Raw genomic sequence first — 21146 nt, forward strand, 5'->3', positions numbered from 1 at the left:
TGAGTAGTGATAGCCAGCTGCTGTATGTGAGCAAGGACTTGGAATCTTTCTCGCTGTTGAAGTCTCTGTGTGGGTCTGGTGCTAGCAGAGCAGGAGGAGAATTGCAAGGTAATAGGAGAAAGTTCTGCTGTGTTCATTTACTTGGGGATTTACCAAGTTTGCGTGTCCTCAGAAAGCTGATATACTGACCATAATGTATCTGATGGGCCTTGTCATATTCTCGGGATGTTAGAGGGTGGTAAATGCCCATCTGTGGTGCTTTGCTAAAAAGAGTAATTTTGGTATTCACGCCCTTAAAAGTTGATGGCAAGGCATGTTTTGTAAAGTATAGTTTAAGTTGCACCTGATACAGTACAGTGAGCAGCTACCAGGCAGTTCTGAAAAAAGCGTACATCTTAACAAACGATGATCCATTTGGGAGTCTGAATTTTATTTTATTTTTTTTTTGTCAGCAAGATTGATAGAGCTTGAGCAGTGTTTCTGAAGAAGTCAGCCCTTTGTGTATGACTTGCATCATACTTCCAGTCTACAGTAGAGAAACTGTCACTGTCCTGTGATGACATTGAGATGGTAGTGCACATGACATGTCATGCGTATCAATGCAGCATTTGGAAGCATCTGAGTTGATGCTACAGGAGATGCGTGGTTTCTCGAGCTTAGTTTACCTTTGTGCTTATGTGTTACACGGACATGAATTCTATAATGAGGTTGTCACACAGCCAAACAGGAGAAGGAGGAGGTGGCTTCTGGTCCAAGTTCTATAACAACCTGCTTTTGGTCACTGGCTGGAGCTGACCTAGTGCCAGTTTCTTCAGAGAGTTCATGTTCAATACTACTGAAAACTTGAATGAAAAGATTGTATATTGGAGCTAGTAATACTCACTGTCATGTTAAAGAAATCTGAATCCTATAGGGTAAATCTGGGTACTGTTTCAACATAACACAATAGTTAACCTTCCTGAGGTTCTTCACTATATACTGGAATGTTGTGTTGTGTGGCCCCCCTTCCCCAGTAATGCAGATTCCAGTTTTGTTAGTATTAGTTCTAATTAAATTAACTGATTTATTTAAAATATTTATTATAATTAGGATTTTATTAATATCAGGTTACGAATGCATGAATGACCCTTCTTCTGCCCTCTATGTAACTATCTCAGGGTGGGATCCTATGTATTTTCTGTTCCTAGAGCAAGCCTTGGGTGCATTGCTTGTGTAGTCAGTGTGGGTACTCAGTGGGTCCCCCTGGTGTTGAAGTTCCTAGTGGTTCTGCTTTAGCAGTTTGAAAGGATTGGGGCGAAAAAAAAAGAATTGCTGTCCCTAAACTGTAGGTTGTATACAGGCAGGAACGATTTGCTTGAAAATTCACATTGAGTTGTGCACAGCTATGTCCTACTATGTCCTACTTCGTTTCTGCAGTTTTGCAATGGTTCTGCCACAGATCGTAGCAGATTATTTGCTCATGTGTTTTGCTTGTGCATTTAAAACTTTTTTTTTTTTTTTTTTTTTTTTTTTCAGTGTGCAAGGATCCACCCTACAAAGTTGAAGAATCTGGGTATGCTGGTTTCATTTTACCGATTGAGGTTTACTTCAAAAACAAGGTATGGAATCACATACTTTTCATTTTAAAAAAACCCGACTAATTTAAATAATAATGTGGAAATCAGAGGTTTTTAAAGATTTACAGTTTAATTCATAAAATTAGGTTTAAAGCTATCTTTGTAAGTGCTGTTCCTCAATTCAAAGTCACTATAACTTTTAGCAATGCATAATTGTATTTAGTACATAACTATGAAATAAGGATTACCTGGTAAAATAAATTGAATGTAATTATTCAGAAGAATTACTAGCCCTACTCAGAAGTGGACAGACCTTAAATAATGCTTCAGGAAGTTCAAGGGCCACTTAAACTTTAAGAAAGGAAACTGATCTTGATTATGTTTATTTCATAATGAACCTGTTCTATTTTAGTGTTGCTGATCTTTTTAATTTATTCAGTTTTTGATCTTTGAAAACAGTATATTTTTTTTTTTAAATCCTGCATCCTCAGCCTGAAAAAACATTCTTTCAGACTGCATGTGAATATTGATTCTACTCAACATTACCAGGGGGCACAGTTTAAAAACAAACCCTGTGCTGTTCTACAAAGCTTGCGTTATTGTGGTATCTCAAATTCTGAATCTAGGTAAATGCTTAGTAAATTACTGTGGGTCTCTTACAAAGCAAATACAGAGATTTCCTTTAATGTATGTAACAGGGTCTGTATTGTTAATAAGATGTTCAGCTAAAAAGGACTGGATTCAGGTGGAATTGCAAGGTTTCATGTACGCTGCCTTAATAACTGCAATATTTTAGGTTCCTTTGGTATGTTGTGTGCCTTAGTGGAGCTGTTATACTTCATATGCACTTCTAAGATACCTGTGTGTTTATTTTATGTTACCAAGATGTGGCTTAACATAATTACTTTAATCAAGTCAGAGTTACATCTTTAATGTGTTGCATGCTTGATGGAAAACTAAATCTGAAATAAAATAGAAATGTATAGTAAAAGACTTTTGTTGGAACCCTGGTAACTTAAAATTTATGTTATGAGTACAACTTTGTTAGCTGTATATGCCTTCAAATAGATGTTCCAGTATTCTTTTGTCTTTCACAGAAAGCTGTCAAGGTGTGAGGTGTGGATAGTTCTGCTCAGGCACTTTCTAAGTTGTAAATTTTGAACAGGTAATTCTGAAATGTTCCCTGTATCAATCTGTGAAGAGCAGGGCTTAGACTACACTGTTTGCTGTTGGAAAAGGAAACAGAACTGCTTCAGTGAGATGACTGGCCTTTTTAGTATGCTTTTTAGCTCTGTCTCCATTAGGGAAGCAGTTTTGATTTATTCAGGAAACCTAATGGAAAGCAACCCCTTCTCTTTAACTCCTCTGTTAAGAGCTCATCCCAAAACTGGGCAGACAAAGTGAGAAGACAGTGAGTCAATCTTTGAAGCATCTCTATAGAAAGCTTCCTGCCCGACTTTTCTTTTTTTGTTTTCACTCAGACTTTTGGCTGCCTTTGCTGACTGTGGAGACCTGCAAGTCTCAGGAGTTCTCCAGCAGGAGTTGTGGCTTAGACTGAGATCAAGAGGGCAGCAGTGATTACAACTCACCTCACCCTCAAGCAGCATGTGGAATTAGGAAGTTTGCAAACATGCTTCACCCCTATTTTGGTGTCATGGAATACGACTCACACAGCTGCAGCAGCATGCCCTTCCCCTGGGTTGGTACAATATAAAGGAAAAATGACACAAAAATTGAGCTGGCATTCCTGAGGCAAATTACTGCTTTCTCCTGGCTCAGCTACTCTTCCTCCCTAAGCCACTTCACAGTTATTCCATTACAGAAAAAGAGGAGATAGAAAGAGGAAGAGGAGACAGACCATCATCACTTATCAAGGTAGACAACTTTTCAATTTCCGATTCAGAAAGTACCCTAATGAATAGAGAAGGCAAGCGTGCAGGAAGCCACCTGGACCATGGAGAGTTAAAGGGTACCTGTTCCCAGGACTAAGCAGAAAATGGCAGCAAATCTAATTGGCATTTCACTCTGGAAAATATTCTAAACTTTAAAGGATTAGGGAAATAACAGACAATCCCCCTCCAAAATTCAGCATCAGCAAGACTATAGCTGTTAGCCATTGAGACGAAGTCCTTGGAAAAAATGCTTTTAGGTCAAAGGACTCCATTCTGGAAAATGTAGTCCATTTAGGATAAGGCTTATAAACTGCAGTGTATAGTGCCTTCACTGTCACACCATTTTGACACAATAGCAGTGGTACTGGGAGTCTTTTGTGTAGTAAAAGTTTGCTTTGAAATCACTGGTTATGTTAAACTTTCAACAGAATTCTCTGAAGACTCACATTTATAATTTTTTATAACATTGCTTTTATGACAAAGCTGGTGGTACAAACTGCCTGTAGCAACATGAGCTTTCTAAGCAGATCGGGAAGTAAATCACTTCCATTTTTTTCTGCAAGAGATCATGTGTTAATCTTTCTAACAGTAAGAAATATCTTCATCCATGATTGCCTTTGAAAGTGGTCTGTCAAGAAAATAATTCTGAGGGGACTACTCTCTTCTGTCTTCAGAAACAGACTACTGCAGGCCTTTTATTTCAGGTCCCATTCTGTTATCTCTGCTCCAAGTTTAGAGATGAGATGATGAGGATGTCCCTTGGCTGTGTTTGAAACCTCTGATTTACTTTTAGAATAACTGAGATTTCTATGCTTTCTATTCTTCATATCCTTCAAATCCTGAATCAAACTGTACATTTTTTTTACGTGAATTTTCAAAGCATCTATCGCACACATTTTGACTACATCCAGTATTGGATATGTGCTAAGATATTGTTGTATCTCTTCCTTCTCTTCCCTTATAGTTCCCTTTTTACTGAAGCTTTTCTTGAGTTTGACCTTTTACTTCTGTTCTGACTTATGACTGACACTGGTTTGATGGCCTCTACTGCACATCAGCACCTCTGGAGGAAGAGCTACTTAATATTGCCCTAAAAGAGCCATTTAACTTATGTACAGCTTCTAGAAAGGACTGTGTAAATGTGTAACACAAAACATACTTAGTATCTTTTCTCTGGTATTATAAACAGAAGTCTGTTGAATGCCACTAGTGTCCTTTTTTTCATCTGAGCCTTTCTTAGGGCAGTAGAGCACCGATGATTTCTTTCAAGATAAATATGCCTTTCCCGTTCTTTTTCTCTCCATATTGGTACAGGGAACATTGAGTTTAATTTTTTCACTGCAGTGACTGAGGATTTTAATTGCTTAGAACCGGTCGTGGAGCACTTGAAATCTAGCTGACCACACTCATTCAAGGCAATGAAGTTTCGTTAGTAAATGAGCAGACCCTGTAGATAGGAAATCAGATATAATGGTCTGCAGCAGTTTCATTATGCCTTTCTACAGCTCGTGAAGAAAACAGTAATATTTGGCTTCAGTGGAGATATTTGCATTCAAAACATACTGCAGTGTCTTCAGTACTGTCTAGGACTCAGAAACATGACTGTGTTGGTGGCAGAGTTACCTTGTGTCAGCTGCATCATAATACTTACCTGTGTGTATGTCTGCCGCCTGTGCTAAACATGACCTAACAGTTTCAATTAAGCCTTGTCAGGACAGCATGAAGTTTGTAAAGTTCATTCATTTTACCGTGTGTTACCATGGGCTGATGGGAGCTTCTCTGATTTACTGTAGCTCAGCTGATGCATGGTAAAATCCAGCATGTGTCTGAGAACACAGAGAATGGTTAAAAATGACAAAATTTTCATTTTAATTGACAGTCTTTATATAGCCCTTGTTTTCAACCTTAGTTTTGGTGCTAGATGTTTCTATCTGGTTATTTTCACCCTTAGGAAGAACCTAAGAAAGTTCGATTTGACTATGACTTATTCCTGCACCTTGAAGGTCACCCACCTGTAAATCACCTCCGCTGTGAAAAGCTCACATTCAACAACCCAACAGAGGAATTCAGAAGAAAGCTGCTAAAGGCAGGAGGGGTGAGTCCTGCACCCATGTCAAAAGCCATCACAATAAAGGTGTTGCTGCTTACTGCTGGTACATGATTAGAATAATAAAGATTGACCTGACAGTGAAACAAAGTGAAGTGTTTTTGTGATTAACTTTGTATAAGAGCTCAGTGCTTGTTGTCTTTAAGTGGAATGGGTGAGCAAATGAGCATGTGCCTACCTTAAATACATGATTAGATATCTGTCTTCACATCCAAGTGATTTATGTTTACTTCTGCAAAAGCAGAACTCGGACCTTATACATGAAGCATTGCTTGCTTGACTTTACAGAGATGAAATACAGGAGGGCTACTGTGATGGGAGGAACCAATAAGAAAATAAAATGTCTCTTATAAGGAGAAACAATTCTATATTAAGCAGAATAAATTCAGTAGTTATAAGGTAGAACAAGTGAGAAACTATAAGTATAAATAAACTTACTTTGTTATATATGTTGCACAGTCTGAACCAGAAAATCTACAAAGATTTCTTTATGTGTTGGTAGAATTAATTAGTATGAAAAATCCCAAAGGAAGTTTGCCCATTTGGAGGGAGGAGAGGGCTAAACCTTTAGGTTTACACTTTGTTAGTGGAAGCGTTCTGCTGTGTTTTGCACAATGCAGAATCATTCATGCTGGCAGGGACCACCAGAGGCTCAGCTATGGGGTCAGCCTAGACTGCTCAGGACTTCACCCCTTCTTGTCTGGGTGTGAAACCTCCCGTGGCCAAAGGTGGACTAACCTCCCTGAGCACCGGCTCCACCATTGGGCTGTCTTAATGGGGAAAATGCTTCTCCTTATCACCAGCCCAGTCCTCTTGTGTGTCAGCTTGTGGGGCGGCCTCTCACTCTGCCATACATCACTGTGAAGAGCCTGACTGTGTCTCCTCCATTCCCTCCCATTGGTGCCAGGCATGCTGTTGCATGCCCCCAAAGCTGTACCTCCTCCAAGCTGAACCAGTCCTGGTCCTGCAGCCTCTCCTTGCCTCACTGCCTCAGTGAACTTCTCTCACCATTTTGTTGGTGGTGTTTCTGTGTTGGGCACCCAAACTGAAGGCAGTACCCAGATGGGTTCTGACAAGCACAAAGCAGAGTACAGTGCTTGCCCTCACCTGTCTCTTGGCTGGCCCTTGTTGCTGCTCAGGCACATGGGTGGCCCTGGCTCCGCTTGCTGCCCTCCAGTGCCCAGGGCCAACCCCCCCATGCTGTTTTCCAGCCCTAGCCTCAAGGCTGCGGGGCTCTACTTGCTGGGAAAGGGCTTAACACTTGGCATTTGCATGACACTATTTCATGAGGCTGCTGTTAGAGTGTCTGGGTCCCTCCTGGTGGCAGCCCTGCTCCTGAATGTCAGCTGCTTCCCTTCCCCAGTTAGTTGTCATCTGCATACCTCATGAATAAGAGCATGTTCTCTCTCCTCATCCACGTCAGTGATAGAGATACTAAGCCAGCCTTCATATTGTGGGTTTACTAATGTAAATGCTCATGCTTGTTTTGGTATTTTTGAACAGTCGTAACAAAAATCGGTAGCCCTGTTTGGCACAATTAGATGTGCCAAAGTAAGTTCTGGGCTTCAGATAAGAGGGTGCTAGTGTGAGAATATTCACTCTGCTGAAGAGGATCTTTGAAAACAAAGCAAAAATAAGGAGTGAGTATGTATAGTCTGAAAGACCTTGTTATCCTCCTAGAGAAGAGAACTGTTGCAACTATAGTTGTATTGAAATAGAAGCATGAGCTGTGTTTTGTGTTTGCATTTATTAGGTGCAAGAGGGTATCCATGTCTGGACAATGTATTGACTCTTTAGTGTGTTTGCAAATAAAACATCAAGATTGTATTCTGGAAAACTTCATGAGCCACTGCTTTAATATTAATCATATCAGGTCAGTTGTCTATGGGCAAGTTTTACCCAGAAGTGTAATAAATCTAAATGATGCCAGGAGGGACTTTGGGGGATGGTGGGAGTGATTAAAAAAGGTAAAAATAGGAAGTGTCCTTTTTATTGCTCATTTTCTGTGTCTTACGATTTTAGGTTTCTTGAGTTAACAAAAGTAAACATGTTGCCTAATTGTGAACAATGAAATGTGGGGTGTTTTGATCAAATTCTTTCCCTGAATATGTCAGCATAGTTATTCTTAAAATGTCTTGTGTCATCGTCTTTTCTGGAGGATACAAACTGCTTGGGTTTTTAAAAAAGTTTTCTTCTTCATTTCACCAGTTTCCTTCCAAGAAATGGGTCGAATTTTTTGAAACTCTTGGTGTATTGTGCTTCCTCTCTATAGGCTTTCTGACCTAGGAATTTAGTCAGCTTGGCAGAGATGATGTAATAGCATTGTCTGTCTTGTTACTAAAAGTCTCTGTGAAGGGTTTACATCTCTCATCGTTGAATGGTCTGTTACAGTTTTATGAAATGCTGTATACTGACTTTTCTTTGTCTGTTGTAGAAACCCTGAAAAGCTGGCTCTCACTTCCAAGTATAAGTAGAATAGACAACTGGATGAATTCATGAAACAATTAACACACTTGGAACTTCCATGCTTTAGGCTGAGAAAAGCATTTACAGTATACGAGATGGGGTTTGCACTTACTTATAGGTCAAAACAATTAATACTTCTAGTTTATGACTGTCTTCAAGAAAAAGTAAAAGTAACAAGTAACTGAACTTCCTTGACAGACCACAAGTCAGGCAAAGTGAAGTTAATGCCCTTCAAAATGAATGAGATACCACACTAATGTAAAATGCTGAGTGGTAGTTTTAAGAAAAGTAGTCTTAAGATAGTGGAGTTTTGCTTACTTGCTTTTAAATAATGGTGTAACTCACTTGATTTCTGTGCACCTTAAAACCCAGATCTCTCATTAGTTTTTCTCCAAACTAGAGAGTCATGTGTCGTTCCACTGATGTAAACTACTAAACAGGATTCTTTATTTCTCATTTGCTTAAAATATGTATATCACAAATAGTGTGTTCTTTTGAAGGAAAAACTGCAAGTTGACCTGGCATCTGCATGCAGCCATATTCAGTATAAACTTGTCTACGTGTTTGTCTCTTGCTGCAGATTCCTTGTACTTCTGCTGGGATGCTCGCAACTCCCCTTTTCCCTCACACATACATCTTGTGAATCCCAAATGAAAACTAGTCAGGGATACTTGCTACAGCCAATGTTCTTCTGTCTTTCAGGCTAAGAACTTATTTTTTTGTTTGTTTTAAAATGAAGTGCTAGTGGTCTGCTAGTGCATTTCTCATGGTTGCCCTTCCCCATATGCATTCCATCCTTCATGTGCCAAAGGTCCGACTGGTTATCCTGCAGCTCACTGGGAGAGAATAAGAGTAACATGCAGATATCCGGAATAATTAAACAAACGAGCAAACAACTGTAGCACAGCCTTGCAGTGCCACTGTGGCAAACAGTTAAGACAAACAGGACATAATAGGGTGGTGCCAGTCATGTAGATTAACTCTATGGAATATTTGTCTCTTAATATTTTTTTTTATATATCACCAGAATTGAAGCTTAAATGTGCAGTCAGTCGTCACTAGGAGAAGGTCACCAAATTGTTAATTTCTCTTCCAATCTGGGAATTACTTTTCCAGCCCCTACAAGAAGAAGGATTTGATTTGGCTTCACAGGTTGTATTTCTGTAGTCAGGAAGCTAAATAGGAACCTTTGATTCAATCTTACAAAGGCCATATCTAATTTACAGAATTCTTTGTTGAAGTTTTCCACCTTCAGAAACATATTTTCTGTACTGAACTTCACTCCCACCCCTGAAAAGATTGTTATGCTTAAATCCATCTCTACAATTTATCTAAAATTTAATTTTTCAGAACATTTATGAGAGCAAAATGATGACCTTGTTCTCATAAATGTAAAAAGAAATGTTTACAGAGGAAGTAAAATATTTTCAAGAGTATGCTGGGCAACTTCAGTCAAACTCTTCTGTGTAATTATTGATGTTATATCTTTTTGTATATGTGTTCTAAATGACACTTCTTTGAGAAAAGTTTGCTGTGGAAATGATGCCACTGAATTTTTTGCACCATTTACTCAGTGTAGTACCTAATGATGTGAAGCTAACATGTATACAGATATGACATGTGAATTAGCAGCATATACTATAATCCAACCTGTTGCTTGAAATCCCCAAAGACACCCTGTTTACACATGATGACTTTTAGTTAATCCATTTCTTATCAAGCAAATTGTGAAGCTACTGGTCGTGACAGAACTATATACATGTAGTCTCCTACAAAGCTCATTCTCTAGACACAGCACAAAATTATGTATAAGTGGGTACAGTAGGATTGAAGTTTTTATCAAGTAAACACCAATAATCATTGATTCTTACCTGGTCATTCCTTTCTGGATTTACCAGTTACCTTTTCTGATTAGTTTCAGCCTCTAAACATGAAAGAGCCTGAGGGAAGAGAGGCAGCACTGTGATCCCCACATTATAAATATGGGAAGAGAGATGACACTGGGAATTTGCAGTCATTAAAAAATAATCTTCAAATTTGAAGTAGATTTGAATGTTGAATCCCACTAAAGACATTTATAAACAGGGTCTGACTCTATCAATGTTATTTTGTCAGTGGTGTTCTATCTATTGCTTTTTTGGCTTGTATGTTTTTCAGTTTCAAGAAAAATTGAAAATTAAACCTCATCTGCGTATTGAGCCAGTAGAAATAAATTAATTTTGAAGATGCTGAATGACAGTTACCTAACAGTTAAATTCGATTTTGCTTCTGAATAGACTTGCTCAGGCATCACTTGATTGGCTATGATAATAGGAATAACTTAATTTTGATTCTTGCAGGAAAAAGTGGTGAAAATATTTTCAGTGCATGTTAAATAGCAATTTAATACAGCCCTGTCTCCCATAGCTGCAAATATATAAATAAAAATGTTTGCACTGTGTGATAAATGCTCCTGCCTTTTTGGAAGGAGACTCAATATTAGTTGTTTAATCCAGGAGTACACCGGCAACATTGAATAGTTGAATTTTCTTTCATAAAAGGAAAAGCCTTATAGATGCCCCTTAGAGAGTAGGTACCATTCTGAACAAAAATAGTGAAAATCATATCATTATTACAAATGCATATGGCTATTATGATACAGTTTGAAGCTTCAGATTTAGAAGATGCAAGGAATAGGTCATTTTTAGAGGAGGAATGATTTTTTTTCTAGCAACAGAGGTATCCTTTTTGACTGCTTTCTGTAAAATTAATTTGGAAATACAAGCAGCTCTGCTTATGTAACAAGGCCATCTCTTTCCTCAAAGACAGTTAATTGAGTCAAGAGAGAGAAAGAATCATTCTGATTGGGTGCAATTTTTAGAAAAAAGTACCAAGATAAAAATAGAGATTTTGCTAAAACCCACTGCATTCCATTGTTTGAATTTTTTTTCAAATCTTTGTGCTTTTACCATTTAACAGTTGAGAAATTCCTTTTCAGTTATTTGAGTTGGCTGCAATAACACTCCCCCTTTGTCCTTGCAGTTTTTCTGTGTCAGTTGCAATTGTTGGCTTCTGCCTAGAGCCACCCTCAGGTATAATACTGTTCTAGGGAAGGGATTATCTTTAATCTTGTGATTTTCATAATTAAGTAATTGAATTTTCTTAAACTTTATATAACTTTTAAGAAAATAACTTAAAAGAATTATAAAAGTTTTTGTATTGCCATGTGACTTTTTTCATTTAAATAGGAATAATAGTTGTTCAGGACAACTGGATTTTTGTTGTTTTTCTTAGTGGTTTCAGTGGTGAATGAACCTGTTCTTCACTGTAGAACGATGTGTGATGGGGTAGCCCAGGACCATACAAAGTCTGCTTTTCTGCTCTGATGCACAGTGAGTGTAATTCACCTGTGGTGCTGCAGAAACATTGTAGTAATGGTTCATTTTTCCTAGAATTCTAACATATCTCGTAGCTCTTACTGAAAGTACTATTTTCATTTCTGCAGCACATTGTGGGGAAGCTCACCAACCTGCTATGAGGCTGCTGTATGAAGGTGTTCTTAGATTACCAGCTAAGTAAATGAAACTACAACAGGTAGCTTGGTGTGGTTCTGTTTGAGGCAGGATTATTCCAGCTTTGTTGATGGCCTCCTTTTATTCAGGAAAATGAAGAAATAGAAGAAAGACAACAGCTTTTTGATAGTAGTTCATTCCCCTGCAGAAACTCTAATGTGCATTAATAAGGAGATTGCGTTGATCTGGAGCAACTGTGACAGGTCATGCAGTTTCTAACTTTGTAAGTATGTATGTGGGGTGGTAGATCTATGACTCCTAGATATCATGTACATTTGTAGAAACTGGCAATAAGAGAAGACCAGCTTCCATAGAACATTTTGAGACTGTTTCTCATACTTTCTGTACTGGGATCTGAAAAGCAAAGTTTTGTATTTTGAAAGTGGGTGATTCTTGTTGGGTACCTGAGTACTCTTAAGCTGCCAAATGTGTTGGTAGGTAAGTGTTGTTTTCGACAAGTCAGTTTTTCATAAGGAGACTTCTGAATCAGTTTTTATCAGGTTTATGTACAGGTACTACAATTTCATATTTTTTCCCAAATTGTTGGAGAAGGCATAATGGAAAAGGTTTCCCAATTATATAAGGTAATTAGTGGTGCACAGTTGTTGTTCTCTGATCTCTTCCTTTGTTCAGCAGTGAATGGAACGACATAAATTAAATACATGGCAGCTTTTCATTCCATAGCACTCAGTTGTCTTGAGTAGCAATTTGGAATGCTCTTAGAAGGTGTCTGCAACTCAGGTATAATGGAGACTGGTCACTTCAGTTAGACCAAGCAGATAGGATCATTCCTACCCAATAATGTGAATAATGATTCCTTCTACCCACTCTTGGGTTTTTTTGTTTTCCTTTGCCATTGCCCAGGAAGCTGTCTTTTATTTAAAGCAACTGGTAGACAATGGTTTTAAATACAAGCTCCATAGCTGCAGGCTGGTGAAGTGGGTGAACTAGAGGCAAGATACCACTACCAGCAGATCAATTTGAATGCTTATATGTGTAATGCTTTATTGGTACATGTGACAAAAGGAGAAAAATCTTTCTTTAGGGGTGGACTGGTGAGGAAAGGTGGTGGGGACGGGATGGGGAGGTGAGAAGCTGTCTTATGCATCTGTCCATAACAGCAATGGAAGTAAGATAGCGCTTATGTACACTTGTTCTTTTCCTCTGTGGTAGGAGTTGTTTACCATAGTAGATAATACTGGGATGATATTCATATGATATTTGTATGCTCCAATATGATGTTGTCTTTCATTGTTTTAATAAATTTTTCTTAGATACATTATAATCTCTTCCCTAAGTTGAGCTAAAGGCTGTATGGAAAGCGCTTATTAGTGGTAGTGTAGGAAACCTCTCAGTTAAAGTGTAAACCAGAAGAAAGCAAAATTAAGAAAAGTAATTTTCTCTTGACCAGGTTTAGTGTTGTGTGTTAAGCAGCTGCCCACACTGATGCTCCAGCTTTCCTTTCACAGAAAAAGTGAGATGGAGTGTGGCTCCTTCTCTCTCCGACATGTTATTTAAAATAACTCTTCTCCAAAAACTGTTAATAAACTGCCATCTTTGGTGTCACTGGAATAGATGAGCTTTGGAGCAGATGGGGAAAAACATCAGTGGGGGCATCTACATTTTCTTCTGGTTTTGTCCAGTCACATCAAGTTCCATTAATCAGTGCTGCTACTGGTCTTTCTTCTCTTTTCTTGACTGGCATCCTCTGCCATGTCGACATCTCTCCATCTTCACTAGGTTGCAAGCTGGCTTTCTCAGGAGTTCACTTCACCTGCTGACTGAGTTTCTGTATGCCTTGTGGAACAGCTCATCTAACCATTTATCTTCTCTTTCCTGGAACGTATTCTAACCCAACAATCATATTTGTATGGTGGAGCTACTTCTGGACAGCACAGGGTATCTTTGAAAAATAGCTACCTGTGTATCATCTGTGAACTTGCTGAGAGTTCACTCAATCCCACTGAATTGTTAATCAAGACATTAAACAGTTGTGGACTAAGTGTTGATCCTGAAGGGGCGCCAGTAGTTCACTGAACCTCACAAAGCTGAAGAGAACCATTTGGGTCCAGCAGTCCGGACAGTTCTCCACCCATCTCATCATTCAGTCCATATCTCATAGATCTGGCTGTAAGTTGGGCAGGATTGTTCATAGTAAACCTATGCTTACTCCTCTCAGTCACATTCTTGTCCCTCCAGTGGCTTGAAGTAACTTCCAGGAGGATTTTCTTGATCTTCTTCCCAGGAACTAAAGTGAGAGTGATGGGACTCTTATTCAAGGAGGATCCAAGGAACATTAGTATAATGTTTGCCTTTCTCTAGTCACCAGGAAGCTTCCCTGATCACCACAACCTTTGACAGAGAACTGCTTTGCAGTGGTACTGACCAACTCCTTCAGTATCCCTGCTTGTATCCAGTCTGGTCACATGAACCTGTGTCCCTGTGGAGGAAGTGCACCCTAACTCAATCCTCCTCTCCTACGGGCACTGACTCACTGATTCTGTGAGGATGCTTGGGTACCTTGGAGGCCTGAGGAAATAAGACCTTACTAGTGAAAACAGAGGCTGAAAGAGCGTTGAGTTGTAAGTCAAGTTCTTTGTCAAAAGGTCTCTTGCCCCATTGAGCATTGGGCCTACACTTTATTTAGCCTTCCTTTTTTGGCCTGCCTGTTTCTAGAAGTATTTCTTATTGTCATTCATATCATGTAATATTAGCTGCATCCTGTAAGTGCAGAGAATTTCCATTCATGAGGATTATGAAGTTCCCACCAACAGCTAATAGCTAAAATACATATTTTTTTAAAATTTAATTTTAAACAAAACAAAAAAAATAACATGGATACATAGAATCATAGAATGTCTCTGGTGGTAAGGAACCCATAAGGGTCTTTGGGTCCAACTCCCTTCTCCTTACAAGACTAACTAAAAACTAAACAGAGCATTGTCCAGGCACTCCTTGAACTCTTGACAGGCTTAGTGCCATGACCACTTCCCTGGCGACCCTTTAGCAGTGTCCAGCCACTCTCTGTGAAGAACATTTTCCTAATGACCAATCTGAAGTTCCCCTGACGTGGCTTCATTCCATTTCCTCGTGTCCTGTTGCTGGTCACCAGAGAGCGGAGATCAGGACCTCCGCTTTTGCTGCCCTCATTGAGGAAGCTGTAGACTGAGATGAGGTCACCCCTCAGCCTTCTCTTCTCCAAGCTGAGCAAACAAAGTGACCTCAGCTGCTCATCCTAAGTCTTTCCCTTGAGGTCTTTCACCATCTTGGATGTTCTCCTCTGGACACACTCTAGTAGTTCAATGTCCTTATATTGAAGCACCCAAAACTGCACACAGTGCATGAGGTGGGTCTGCACCAGTGCAGCACAGAGTGGAACAGTCACCTCCCTCGACATGTTTCCTAGTACAATCTATTCAGTAATTCCCGTATCATTCGTACCCTGTTATTAAACCGTGAAACTAACTGTTTGGCCATGTTTCTAATGCTTATCCTGTACCAGATACTCCAATCCACCAAACTGTTTTTTAAAGCCTTTTAACATTTGTGAACAAGAACGTCTACCTGCCTACTTCTGCATGGCCTGTTACTGTCCCCATTGAACACATCAAAGACAGGCTGTGAGATTAGCTAGACTTCTGCTCTGATTAAATATAGTCAAGCTAAATCTTTGAGGGAACAGCAAAACTTTAACTAGAACTTCATGCTTTACATACTGGTGAGTTCAGAGTGTGATTATATGGCTGTTTAAATGAACTTATTTAAAGCCCAGTTGTTGTTTCACGTTTCATTAACACCACCACCAGTGTCTTATTCCACCAGCTTGTCTGATCCCACTGAGCCGTTGACTTTTGAAGGGGCGGATGAGAGTAATAATGTTCCTCATTTTTGTCAGTGAAATGATTGATTTTGGGAGCAGACAGGTACCAGCCACAGATAAGTGCCTGGCTTAAGCATGGGTTGTGGCAGTGTCATCCACCTATTAGCAGGTACTCGTTTTTTGCAACTGTAAGCTAGCAGGAAACTTAGAGTGCAGAAAGGAAGCTGACTTTGACTTGTTTAGGCACCTGCTTGAAAGGATCCCCTGGGAGATGATCCTGAAGGGTGTAGGGGCCCAGGAAGGCTGGGTGCTCTTTAAGAAGGAAGTGTTAATGGCTCAGGAGCGGGTGGTCCCTGGGTGCTCTAAGATAAGCCAGTGGCAGAGAAGACCACTCTGGCTGAGCAGGGAGCTTTGGCTGCAACTCAGGGAGAAAAGGAGAGTTTGCAGCATTTGGAAAAAGGGGCTAGTGACTACAACAATTACAAAGAGGCTGTGAGGCTGTGCAGGGCAGAAATCAGGAGGTCCAAAGCCCAGCTGGAAATTAATCTGGCTTCAGCAGTCAAGGATAAGAAGAAATGTTGCTATAAGAATGTCAACGGGAAAAGAAAGTCCAGGGAGAGCCTCCATCCCCTGCTAGACACAGGAGGAAACATGGTAACAAGGGATGAGGAAAAGGCTGAGGTGCTTAATGCCTTCTTCACCTCAGTCTTTAATAACAAGACTAGTTGTACTGAGGGAATCCAGCCTCCTCAGCCAGAAGACAGAGACTGGGAGAACGAACCCCCCCAATCCAGGAGGAGACAGTCAGTGACCTGCTGCATCACACAGACACACACCAGTCTATGGGCCCAGACAGGATACTCCCGAGGGTGCTGTAGGAGCTGGCTGGGGTGCTCGCCAAGCTGCTTTCCATCATTTACCAGCAGTCCTGGGGGACCAGGGAGGTCCCAACTGATTGGAAATTGGCCAGTGTGATGCCTATCTATAAGAAGGGTCAGAAGGATGATCCAGGAAATTACAGGCCTGTCAGCTTGACTTTGGTGCCCAGGAAGCTGATGGAGCAGCTCATCCTGAGTACCATCACATGTGGGACAACCAGATGCTCAGGCCCAGTCAGCATGGGTTTATGAAAGGCAGGTCCTGCTTGACAAACCTCATCTCTTTCTGCGACAGGGCGACCTGCTTATTGCATGAGGGAAAGGCTGTGGATGTTGTCTGCCTTGACTTCAGTAAGGCCTTTGACACCATTTCCCACAGCATTCTCCTGGCAAAAATGGCTCTTCAAGACTTGGACAATCATACGCTTTGCTGGGGAAAAAACTGTCTGGATGGCCGGGCCCAAAGAGTTGTGGTGAGTGGAGTTAAATCTGGTTGGTGGCTGGTCATGAGTGGTGTCCCCCAGGGCTCGGTGTTGGGGCCACTCCTGTTTAACATTTTTATTGATGATCTAGACGATGGGATCAAGTGCACCCTCAGTGAGTTTGCAGATGACCCCAAGTTGGGTGGGAGTGTTGATCTGCTCGAGGGTAGGGAGGCTCTGCAGAGAGACCTGGACAGGCTGGAGCCATGGGCTGAGGCCAACTGGAGGAGTTTCCATAAGGGGAAATGCCGGGGTCTGCCCTTGGCCACAACAACCCCCAGCAGCGCTACAGGCTTGGGGAGGAGTAGCTGGAGAGCTGCCAGTCAGAGAGGGACCTGGGGGTGCTGATTGACAGCTGGCTGAACAGGAGCCAGCAGTGTGCCCAGGGGGCCAAGAAGGCCAATGGCATCCTGGCTTGTGTCAGCAATAGCGTGGCCAGCAGGCACAGGGAAGGGATCTGACCCCTGTACTGGCACTGGTGAGGCCGCCCCTCGATTCCTGTGTTCAGTTTTGGGCCCCTCACTCCAAAAAGGACATTGAATGACTCGAGCGTGTCCAGAGAAGGGCAACGAAGCTGGTGCAAGGTCTGGAGCACAGGTCGTACGGGGAGCGGCTGAGGGAACTGGGGGTGTTTAGTCTGGAGAAGAGGAGGCTGAGGGGAGACCTCATCGCCCTCTACAGCTACCTGAAAGGAGGTTGCCGAGAGCTGGGGATGAGTCTCTTTAACCAAGAGGAAGCGATAGGACAAGAGGGAATGGCCTCAAGTTGCACCAGGGAAAGTTTAGGCTAGATGTCAGGAAGTATTTCTTTCCAGAAGGGGTTGTTGGGTGTTGGAATGGGCTGCTCAGGGAGGTGGTGGAATCCCCATCCCTGGAGGTGTTAAAGAGTCAGGTTGACATGACTGTGAGGGATGTGGTGTAGTTGGGAACTGTCAGGGCTAGGTGAATGATTGGACTGGATGATCTTCAAGGTCTTTTCCAACCTAGACAATTCTGTGATTCTGTTTGGCAACAATTGAAAAAGTACCTATAGCATGTCTGTTCTGGAGAGCTCTTGCTATGCTTTTGATGAGCTTGCACACTTGCTGTAGAATTAGTCCTTTGCTGTGATACACTCATCCCCACCTTTTGCTTCGTTGCTAACTCAATATAGCCATATGCATACACACAAGCAGTATATGCTGCCAGTGTGATAGGGGCAATGTAAAAGTAGGGAATTGCTCTGAAAGCTGGTTGAAGTACATGTGCCAGGCTGTGTGTTTCTGATTTTGACTAATGGGAGGACAAAGGGCAGTTACCCACTGCAGAAGTTGCTATAATTTTGTCAGTAAACTTAAACTGGATGTATAGCTGTCTCTTTCCTAAATGTAGGTAAAAGGGAAATAGATCTCAATTCCAAAAATTATTTGCAGTGGAGGGGCTTTTAACATAAATAATTTTGGCTGTCATGTTTTAAGCCCAGAGGGGAACTGAGCCACTCTCTCACTCCTTCCCCCTCAGGAATGGGAAGGAGAAAATACAACAAAAGGCTCACAAATAGAGATAAGGACAAAAAGGCATGATTCAACCATTACTGTCAAGGGTAACAGACAGAAAGGGGAAGAAAAAAGAACATCAGTTTAATTCAAATACTAAGAATCGTAACATTTATCATCAGACAGAGTAGGACAGTGAGAAGCATTACATCTTAAAAACACCTTCCCCCAACCCCTCCCTTCTTGCTCTCAGCTTTGCTCCCAATTTCTTTCCACCAGTGGTGCAGGGAGACAAGGCATGGGGGCATTCAGTCAGTCCCACCACTTCTTCCTCAGGGGAGGATTCCTCACACTCTTCCCCTGCTTCAGCATGGGGTCCCTCTCATGGGAGACAGTCCTCCATGAACTTTCTCCAACATGAGTCCTTCTCATGGACCACAGCCCTTCCCAAGCTGCTGCAGCATGGATTCCTCCTGTGTGTTGCAGTCATCCCAGTACTGAACTACAACAGTGGGGGCTTCTTCCCAGAGTCCCAGCCTTCCTTGGATGCAGCCTCCTGCTCTGGTGTGGGGTCCTCCAGGGGCTGCAGGGTGACATCTGCTCCCCTGGTGACCTCCATGGGTGGCAGGGGGACAGCCTGCCCTCTCACCATGGGCTAAGGGGGGTCTCTGATTGGGCATGCTGCCCCCTCCCTTTCTCCCATTGACCTCAGTGTTCCCATCAGTGTTCCTCTCACAACTCCACCTTACAACTCCAATTCCTCCTCCCAGATTCCCCTTCTTAAATACATTATGTCAGGGGTGCAGCCACTGTCACTAACTGGCTCAGCCTTGGCCAGAGGCAGGTCTGATTTGGAGCCAGGGGAGCATGTCGGGAAGCTACTCACAGGGGACCACTAATGTAGCCCCCTCCCCCACTACCAAAAACCCCCACCACTCACTCAAACCCAGCACACTGGCAAAGAAAACAAAACATTTTGGAAGAGTTCCTGAAGAGTTATTTAATATTAACTTTATTATTTGAGTGGAAGAAGGCAAGTGATATTTTTTTCTGATATAGAGGACTTTAATGAGGACCGTACCCTTTTTCAGACAGAGATCAGGTTGGAAGACAGGTGGTTTTTTTGTCATAGGTGCCAAAACCTTAATTTTACATGAGATTTTTGCTCGTCTCTTGTCATCCTTACAGACGGTAAAGTGTGTAGTCTGAAGTTCTGTTTTACTGCATATGTTGTTAATCACATTAAAATTTTGAATCTATTCATATAAACCCGTTTTGATAGGGTTTATAATGAAATAACAGGCTGCAGTATTCAATACACTGAAGTTTTTAGGGTGCTCAATTTAGAATGTCCAGATTTTGTCTTCTAAAAACTGTATGGGATTTATTTTCTCTCTATGTGGAGCTAGATCTGACAAATCTGCCAGACCTCAGATGTTACTAATGCTGTTCATCCCAGCACTGTAAATCTTTCTGTAGACTATCATCTTGTTTCTAAACACAGTCTGTAATACTGATACTGTTAATGGTCCAAATAATTGCCCCGAAATTGAAATATCTCAGAAGTCCATATACTTTTTTTAAATGTCAACTTTCTAAGAGTGTCTGCATATAATGTTGACTATATAAACATTTCTAAACTGGAATGTTTATGAATTTTAAAAAGAAAATTTATGCAGTGATTGAACCTCAGTTTATTTTAGTGAGTCAGACTTTTATGCTTCAGGGAGAAAATGGCAGCTTCTAACCCTAGGGGAAAGAATCCTTGGCAGAGTTTTTTTTGTTTCTTTCCTTTCAATTTCAAAGTAGGGCAAACCCTGATCCTGCTGACTGTATTTCTTTTCCACATGGATGTGCATATCTTTGTCATGTGACTGTATGAACAAAACTACTCTTTGTCAATAAAATACCTGCTTAAACTCTATAACTAACTTAAACTCTATAACTAACCTTATGTCTACTTTTTCTGTAAGATTATTTTAATGCAGTTGGTATTTTCTATGAAGTCTGTGGATTTAAAACATTGCATTGAGTTTAAATTAAAGGAGAACAGTCTTATTTAACCACACATTTGACTTAGTCTGTGAGATGAAATAGTAGTAGAAACATGCATTTTCTCTACCTGTTGCATAGGTTTATGGTATGCACATGTGGCTACAGATTTTCCTTGTCCTTTTTGCTCATTATTCTTTGTTAGCTTGTGCATTTTCTTGTATTCAACAGCCCAAAACCATTGGCAAGTTGAGGTTAAAAAGCGTTTGTTAGGCTAAAGGAAATCACTTACTGTGATTCACAATAGCTAATTGCTGTTGATATTATCATGATTAGAAGAAAGATGCCACTGGTTTTGCCTAGCTGGTTTTTGAGAGTTCTGGCTCCTGGCAGGCTTTGGTTTAGATATCTCAGAAATGGAAATGAGGTTGTGGGGAGAAAATTTGTTACATGCCCTGTGTGGAATCTTGCTTCAGAAAATGTTTGAATACATAAATAACTTTTAAAGACCTTCTGTTGTTACATGAACCTATGGTCAAGAAAGAACAACTTTATTGCCTTCTTCCTCTACCTTTGGATCCTAGCAGCAGTGTTGAAAAGCAACGCTCAACTTACGGGCCAATAAAAGTCATCTTTATTACCTAGACATGTCCTTTAATATTCTACCGCATGACCTTTTGATCAAAGTTGTCTGGAACAAGATTCTTTTGGAGTGGTGTTTAAATAAAAGTTTAAAAAAAATTGAATTCCTGTCTTGAAGAAACCGTATGCAGTAAGTATTATCTTGACATGGAGAGGTAAAATGTGCACTATACGTATCTACATCCTAGATGTCCCAATTTTGCACTTCCCATTTAATGTGCACAAGACGTGATGGGTCAGTCTCTTCCTGTCCCCAATATCAGAGAGTGTTTTGGTCCTGTGAAGA

General features: G+C 40.9%; 1 protein-coding gene across 3 annotated transcripts in view; it reads left to right on the forward strand.

Annotated features, from left to right (window-relative positions):
* The window catches only part of MLLT3 (MLLT3, super elongation complex subunit), a 121268-nt gene that overhangs the window by 47691 nt on the left and 52431 nt on the right, over positions 1-21146 (forward strand). For 2 of the 3 annotated variants that reach the window (XM_026866425.1, XM_026866423.1), the window contains exons 2-3: positions 1516-1598; positions 5400-5543. The gene's annotated coding sequence lies outside the window, so the exon portion shown is untranslated. Of the gene's footprint in view, positions 1-1515; positions 1599-3037; positions 3432-5399; positions 5544-21146 lie in introns of all 3 variants that reach the window. The other variant, XM_026866424.1, reaches the window with a different exon arrangement.

The sequence above is a fragment of the Athene cunicularia genome, assembly GCF_003259725.1.
Source record: "Athene cunicularia isolate RWA chromosome Z unlocalized genomic scaffold, athCun1 chrZ_part2, whole genome shotgun sequence".
NCBI classification, from domain to species: domain Eukaryota; kingdom Metazoa; phylum Chordata; class Aves; order Strigiformes; family Strigidae; genus Athene; species Athene cunicularia.